The sequence below is a fragment of the Octodon degus genome, unplaced genomic scaffold, assembly GCF_000260255.1.
Source record: "Octodon degus isolate 3935 unplaced genomic scaffold, OctDeg1.0 scaffold00015, whole genome shotgun sequence".
Lineage (NCBI taxonomy): Eukaryota > Metazoa > Chordata > Mammalia > Rodentia > Octodontidae > Octodon > Octodon degus.
Window position 1 is genome coordinate 18,731,011 of NW_004524591.1, and position 7,406 is coordinate 18,738,416.

The 7,406-nt window shown below is 43.2% G+C and overlaps 1 protein-coding gene across 4 annotated transcripts in view; it reads left to right on the forward strand.

The window, feature by feature from the left end:
* Creb5 (cAMP responsive element binding protein 5) overlaps positions 1–7,406 on the forward strand; it is a 421,895-nt gene that overhangs the window by 286,977 nt on the left and 127,512 nt on the right. The gene's annotated exons all lie outside the window — the stretch shown is intronic.

Below are 7,406 nucleotides of genomic sequence, written 5' to 3' on the forward strand. Positions count from 1 at the left end.
CCACAAGTGAAAAGCGAAGCGAGAAAGCACAAACTCCCGGCAAAGTTTCTCTGCTGCGGTGTCGCTCCTAATCGGAGGAGACAGGGAGAGAGTTAAAACGCAGGGACCAATCGCTAGGGTGGTGATGTAATGCAACGACCGCAGGGTAGTTAAGTAATGTGAGAGCCTGGGGTCAGGGTTGCAAAGCATTTACCTGCTCTCAAGGGGTTTTCAGTTTATTATCAATTGCAGTGACTGTAACTGGCTTCAGACTGCAATCTCTAATCATTCGCAGACGCCCCTTTTTATCTTTTATTTTTAAAGGTAAAACTATATTATGGTATTTTTAAAAAACATGATATTATCACAGCTGTGTATTATTTTCTGCCACGATTCTCTCTCGCTTTCTCACTCAGTTTTCAAGCGGCTCAGAATGGTTGTCTTTTTCATACAAGGTTGCGGCGATGGTGGATGAGTCGGGTGGGGGTTGGCGTCGCTGGAGACCGGTGAATGACTGGGAAACTCTCGGATGCGCGGTGCCCAGGCGGAAGAGTTCATGGTTGTGCCATTCTGTTTATTATTATGAATTTGCTGCGTAAGTTTTTAAGGTAATGCACTATGATCCTCAAAAGCAGGGACGGCCTCTCACCTATTATTTCAGCTAATGTTAACAGCGCTTGTGCATTTTTAAAAACTTTCTGATGGTCCACATGACAATGAGCTTAATCCAGGGCTATCATGAAGACTTGCGTGTACGTGGATGAATTTCAAGATAACATGCTAGGTTAATGGGGTGCTGATAAAAACCGATCGATCCATTTGTCTTAAGAACACCTAATTAGTATTTAAGAGTAAGAAAATGACACTAAATAGATGGAAACTGGAGCAGATGATTGAGCTTTAAAGATCTGTGGAGAAAGACGGTCGTGTTTCGTGTTTTGACAATTTTTGCCATAGTTTTCTTTCATAGAAGAGATGTAGTTCTGTGATGCGGGACCTGGGCTGTTTTTTTTTTTTTTTTTTTTTTAAAACAAGAAACAAGGTCTCACTATGCAGCTGAGACTGGCCTCACACTAAGTTATTAGTTGTAAACCAAAGCCTTTACAAGGGTAGAGTAAGTCCAATATGCCCTACTGCAGCCTGGGGCACATCCCCCAAAGGTGTTTATGTTTTTCATTTAATGCAGGTGTTGGGTGCAATTAATCATAACTTTTTATGTGTCTTCTCCCCTCCCTCCTTTCTAGGTAAGGTAGGCGGGGAGACCTGGGTTGGGGGGCAGAGGAGGTACTTTTTGAAGGAAATATCACACTGTGGCAGGGGCGAAAGGCCAGAATGCTAATCTGAAGCTGGATCTTGAGCACGTGACTTAAACTATTGGGGTGCATTATAAAATGAAGGAGATGACAAAGGTGGACAGTAAGCCCCTCCCCTTTATGTGGAACCAGCCTTACCTGATTTGGAAGTCCTTTCTAGCACAAAAGAACTGCGTCTGTATTTGCATTCTTTTGAAACATTTTGCTAAGATGTATTTAGCCTAGCTTTGCAAAACAAAAAGAAAAAGACATTTTAAAATTCAAGATGAATTAGAAAGAAGTGAATGGAGAAAGATGAAGAGGGGTTATTGTTTTCCAACTTCAAAGGTTATAGTGTTTGCTTTTTACTTTTTAGCATGAAAAATCATAAAAAAATTTCTTAGTTTTCAAATGCTCCTTGGGAGGAGACTTCAGTGAGACATAATTACTGAGGTGGGTGGGTCAGAGAGCCTCAGAAGATACAAGGGACAGCTTACCTGGCCAGGAAACGTCCTGAAACGGTTCCACATACATTCCGATTCATAAAATGGTGCTAAGGACCAGTGTCAGATTTGTGGTTTGGTTGCTTATATGGAACAGGGCAGTATTTATAATGAATGTGTTCCTCTGAAAAAGTCCATCACAGCTTGATTTGTTAATATCATTTTAACATAAGGCCAAGCTTTTTTTTTTTTTTGTTATTGGCTTCTTTTTGTTTGTTTTTGCCAAACCCAAGGCCTCACACTTGCTAGTCAAGTGTCCAGACCCCTAAGAAGCAGGTGTCAAGTTTTTAAATGAGACTATAGGCTGAATACTAAAGCTTTTAAAGATCAGAAAAGCCAAAACTGATTATAGTTCTCCCAGGCAATACTTCTGTTTCTCAAATTCCAAAATCATGGTCTTTTTATAAAGTATGTATTTTTGTATCTGGGATAGGAGCCTTATTGTAAAACATATTTATCTATCTATAGAGTCTGTTTAATTTTGCATAGGGAAGGACTGAAATTGCTGATCTGGGGGTAGAAATTCCCTGAGCTGAAACAAAACCTGGGCTAAAGGTTCTTAGTCATTGTGTATGGTTTGGTGAGCCAGCTGCATACTGGGGCTCTTCAGGAATAGAAGAGCAGGGTTGCTTTTTTTAGAGCATTGCAATGTATGTTTCTTGGCTGCAAGTTATTCATCCATAATCAGACAGGCCCTGCTCGTGACTGACAGAGACAGGGTGAGGAGTGCCGGCTGGGCTCTGCTCTGCTCCTTGTGTGCCAGGGGTGACAGTGAGTGGCACTTTTATTGTCTTGGTTCATCATGGCTACTCATGACCGAAGGCAAAGCCATTCATTCTGTGGATTGATGACTGTTTCATTTTGTTTGAGAGGTTTTGTTTTGATTGTTTTTAATCAAAAATTGTGCTCAGATAATTGTAGATTCACATGCAGTTGAAGAAATAATTGAGAGAGATTCCATACACTCATTACCCAGTTACTCCAGTAAAACTATAGCACAATATCATAATAAGTTGTGCTCAGTGGCAAAATCCATCCATCCATTCAACATCCCAGTTTTGTTTGTACTCATTTTTTTTTGTTTTTTTTGTGTGTGTATGTGTTGTTGTTGTTGTTGCTGCTGCTGTTGTTTTCATCACTGTGAAAGCTTGGGGTTGGAATTGCTGGTCTACTCTACATCTCACCATCATTCCAGACAAACATCCCACCACCATGTGACTTGGTAAAGAAAGTGTCCTAACACATCAACCTGTCTATGAGAGTCCGCAGATGGCCAAGTGGGAAATGCTGGTGGCATTGCCTGCATTTCCATTGCCTCAGTAATGGCTTTGCCTTCCATGTGTCACTGTTAACAGGCAAGGGAGAGAGCTGTGGTGACATAGCAGAAGAGACTCAGGTCCTGCTTCTTGGTCTACTGGGCACAGAGCAGAGCAATGCCAACCCTCCATGCCTCAGCATAGTCACAGTGCTCTTCCTCTCTGTCCTCCTGTGCTTCCCTTGTTGGACATATCTGTGACAAGAAGAGAAAGAGGACATTGGAATAGCAGGCAGCTACTGACCAGAGAAGCAATATGGGTTTCCTGAAAACACCCACAAAACAAAAACAAAAACAAAAACAAAAACAAAAACAAACAAAAAACATGGCCTTTGGAATCAAGAAGGCCTAAGTTTAGGTCACTCTTCCACTTTCTAATTCTAGTGACTTTCGCAAACCAGTGACTTTGGCTTCTATGGATGATGCCTCCCAGCTTCCTTGTATCCTAAGTTAAGGAAGTAATGCAGGACAATGCAGTTTGGAAAAAAGACCCATGCAGCTCTGTTTGTGCTCTGCTATGGCTTTGCAAATGCCACTATGCGGCAAAAGGGATGTGGTGAACGAATCCATCAAGCACTGTTTTCTACTTCTTGCAATAGCATATATGCGTGATATGTATTTGTAGGTGAGGTACTTTTTAAACTTGTCGCCTTCCTCTTGGACATCCTTTCAAGTAGTATAAACAGGGCTTTTGGTAATTAGACAGAATGGAACTTTCAGAGTAATGAGTGAAAAAAATGTTATAATGGCAAAATTGTTAGAGTTCAGTGACATCCATGAGCCCCAAAGGGTTCCATGCTGGGGTGCCAGGCCCATGCTGGAATGGGCCCTACGGTATCTCAAGCTGTTTGGTAACAACATTGTTTTAGATTTCACATATTACTTAGTGGCTCTGCAGTAAAGCATATACTTAGCATGTGCAAGGCCTGGTGTTTGTTCCCTAGCACACACACACACACAAAATTAGATAGTTTTTACTAGTCAGGAAGCAGAGCAGAAGTTAGTACTCCTTGAGAAGGAGCCATGTCCTGTGCCTGCAGGAAACAAGGTGGCCAAATCGTCACCTGTACTTGAAGAAGCAATAGCAACCATGAGTGAAGGCGTTGGCTTTTCCTTTCATTTCCTGTCTTGTCTGATCCTCATGAGCCTCCAGCCCTTAGAGGGGACTCACTCTGTGTTGGATTATAGAAGAATGGATGCAGCTACCTGAATAGGGAGTCACAGGATTGGAGGGGATAGCCACATGGAGGGAGGATGATGGGCACCACTGAAAGTGGGGGCTGGACCAATGTAAAGTTGCTGGTCTAAATTTCACTTTGAGATGCAGACTTTACTGGTCTGGTTGAGCTGCATGATACAAGATGTTTTCAGAGCCATGTGTTCCATAGATTTCAATGCTAATAAGAGCTGTCTCTTTAGGAATTACACTCTTAAAATCTGAAATCGACTTGACTTATTCAAGTCGATTATTCCAAAGTCCAGTACATAGCACACAAATGCTTTAGAACAAGGTCATATGTCTTTTGTTCTTCTCCCTACCCTGGCAGGACAGCTTATTTAATGATTGATGAAGCAATATTGCACCCAAGAAGAATTGATCAATAGTTTGCTATCCCTGTAGAGTGTGGACAATAGTTAATTATCCAATAGCCAACATCTCTTTGACTACAAAGTAGTCATTTTTTCTTTCCATATGATGCCCAAAACTGAATTCTGTGTTACATTTTTTTTTCTTTTTCATCCAAATGACTGAAATAAACTTGGATGTGTCCACAAAAGCAAAGCCTAGGAAAAGCAAGAATATGGCTCCAAATGAATGCCAAAGCATCCATTAATGCTTATACAAAGCCACTCACATTAATGCGAAAACAGGACCAGGAGGCTTTGTTGTAGAATCCAGAATGTTGACCATGAGTTTCTGTGTTTTAGGAGCCTACAGACTTTTCAGTTTTCAAATAAAAAATCTGGCTGGGAGTTTAGCTCAGTGATGTAGCACCTGCCTGGCAAGTACAGGGTCTCGAGTTCAATACCTGGTTCCAAAAAAAATAAAATAAATCAAAGATCTTCAATGAATTGAAGTCTTGTTGGGCTGGCTGAGGTGCTGACATGGCAGGGTGGCCAGCTGGCTGTTTTGCACCCCTCAGGGCTTACCTGCCACTTGGCTGTGCCCCTCTGCGTTCGACTGGGCCTACATCAGTGCTAATAGAAGTTCTGGGAAACAAGCTGTTTGGTGAGGGTAGAGTCCATACATCATCATTGTGGCCTGGTGCGATGGTGCCCTGATGGTGGTTTTATAGTCAAACAAATCTGGGTCCTCACTAGCGTTGGGCCCTTCTGTTGTTTGCTAGCAATGCAAATTTTGATGTTTTGTTGAAATTTTCTTTGATTCTGTTCATCTGGGAAACAGAATCTCAGAGACAACGACTACAGTGCTCTTAGTAAATGCTATTTAATAATGAGACCAATTGGCTTTTTTGAAATCAGGGATGCTGATATATTTTTGGGCCTCGGTCATGGACCAGAAAGGTAAAATAAGTCACAGCATGTAAATGGGGCCATCAGCAGGTAGGGAGGCAAAGAGGAAAAGCATACCCTGACCGTAGACCAGGTAACCGTCTCCCCATCACTGAGAAAATAAGGTTTATAGTCTCACTTTAATTTATTTTGGCATCAAGAAATGAGGGTTTTTCACCCTTTTTAGTTAAGTAGTAGAAATCCTGTTTACATGGAATAATTTTTTTTTTTGCATCTATTTCTTCTTGACCTTTTACTTATTATAATACTTTAGTCAGCTCAGCCATACTTTGCAATAAAGGGTGGATCCCATTTAATTCCTCAGGAATTAATCATAATAACAGCAATTATAATAAACTCACTTAGTATAAATGTAGATGTAAATTGCTCTGGTGTTGCGTTTCCCCGCCTCTGTTGCTTAGTTTTGCTGTCACCAGCATCCACGCTTGTATTGCTTGTGTAGTGGCCTCTGGCTGGATTATTTTTCTGTAGCCACATCTTGTCTTAGCCCAGAACACAGCTGCTTTTGGCTATTTCCTTCCTCCAAGGGCAAAGAGGAAACTCTAATGTACAGGTCACAAGGAACATGGTTTGCTTTGGATTCACTCTAACCATCTAGAACTTCCTCAGCAGTGGAATAACAATCTTGTAATTTTAAATGCATTTATCAGCTGGGAAATTTAAGAGATTGCTCAGTCCAGTACAGCCATTTTACAGATCTAGAAATTGAGGCCAGTCATTTGAGCCATTTGGCGACAGGAGCAGGACCGAACTCTAAGGCAAAAGCTCCCATCTTGCAGGATCAGTCTACTTTTAGTGACAGGGATTCTGTCTTTTTTCTTAAATTAACACACCTTAGTCTTCTTTTGAATCCTGGCTTCTGGGGATGAAAAACTGGGGAAGACACAAAGGAAGATGGAGATCCCAGAGGAGGAAGTCTCAGAGTGAGCTGTGCTTCCAAAAGGTGGGACACACTCAGGCATCCCGTTTTGCAAAGACCCCCCTTCCCACCCCCGCTTGCAGAAGGAGACCTGCAGAGTGGTGTAGACAGGATAGCTTGCTTTCCACCCCCAGCTGTGAGCCCCCTGGGTCTAGTTAGTGAGTGGACTGTGTTGTGTCCTCCCTGAGCTCAGAGTCCATGGACCATAAACGAGGTGGGGTGAGTCTCCCAGATTCAGGATCTCTCTGCTTCCCACCACACCTCCTTTCTTCCTCCTCCCTGCCTGAGCCTCAGTCACAGGGAATGTATGTCCCTGGAACACAGAGCTTGGAAGCTGCCCCAGAGCCAGCCCCACCCACCTGCAGGAAGTGAACTCTGGGCTCCGGGTCTCGCTGCTTCCTCCCTCGGCTTCTCCACCTAGGGAACTGCTCAGACCGCGACTCCCGAACAGCCCCACCTTGTGCCTGAATCCTACAGAGACCCCGCACTTTGTGACCATGGAGAATCGTCATTTCATTACAGTTCCCCACAAAAAAGGAGAGCAAAAGGGAATGGTTGTTCAAGTGACTCTGTAAAGGGAAGAGGCGGCTGGTGGACTCTGAGAGCCCACAGTGCGCCAGAGCAGCGTGTCCAGAGCGTTTCATCGGGAGGTTCGGCACAGCCGCAGACCCGGTTCATTTTCCCACAGCTGTAACCCAGGTGCCGCAGTCTTGGGCCTCCCTGGAGTTTCCAAGCTTTGTGGTACAGGGATCACCACTGTGCCTCGAACCCTGGAAGGGTGTTTTCAACTAATTAATGGTGGTCAAGTGCTTGGAAAATGCATGCTGGAAGTCACACTTGCTAGTTGCAAACCACAGTAAGAG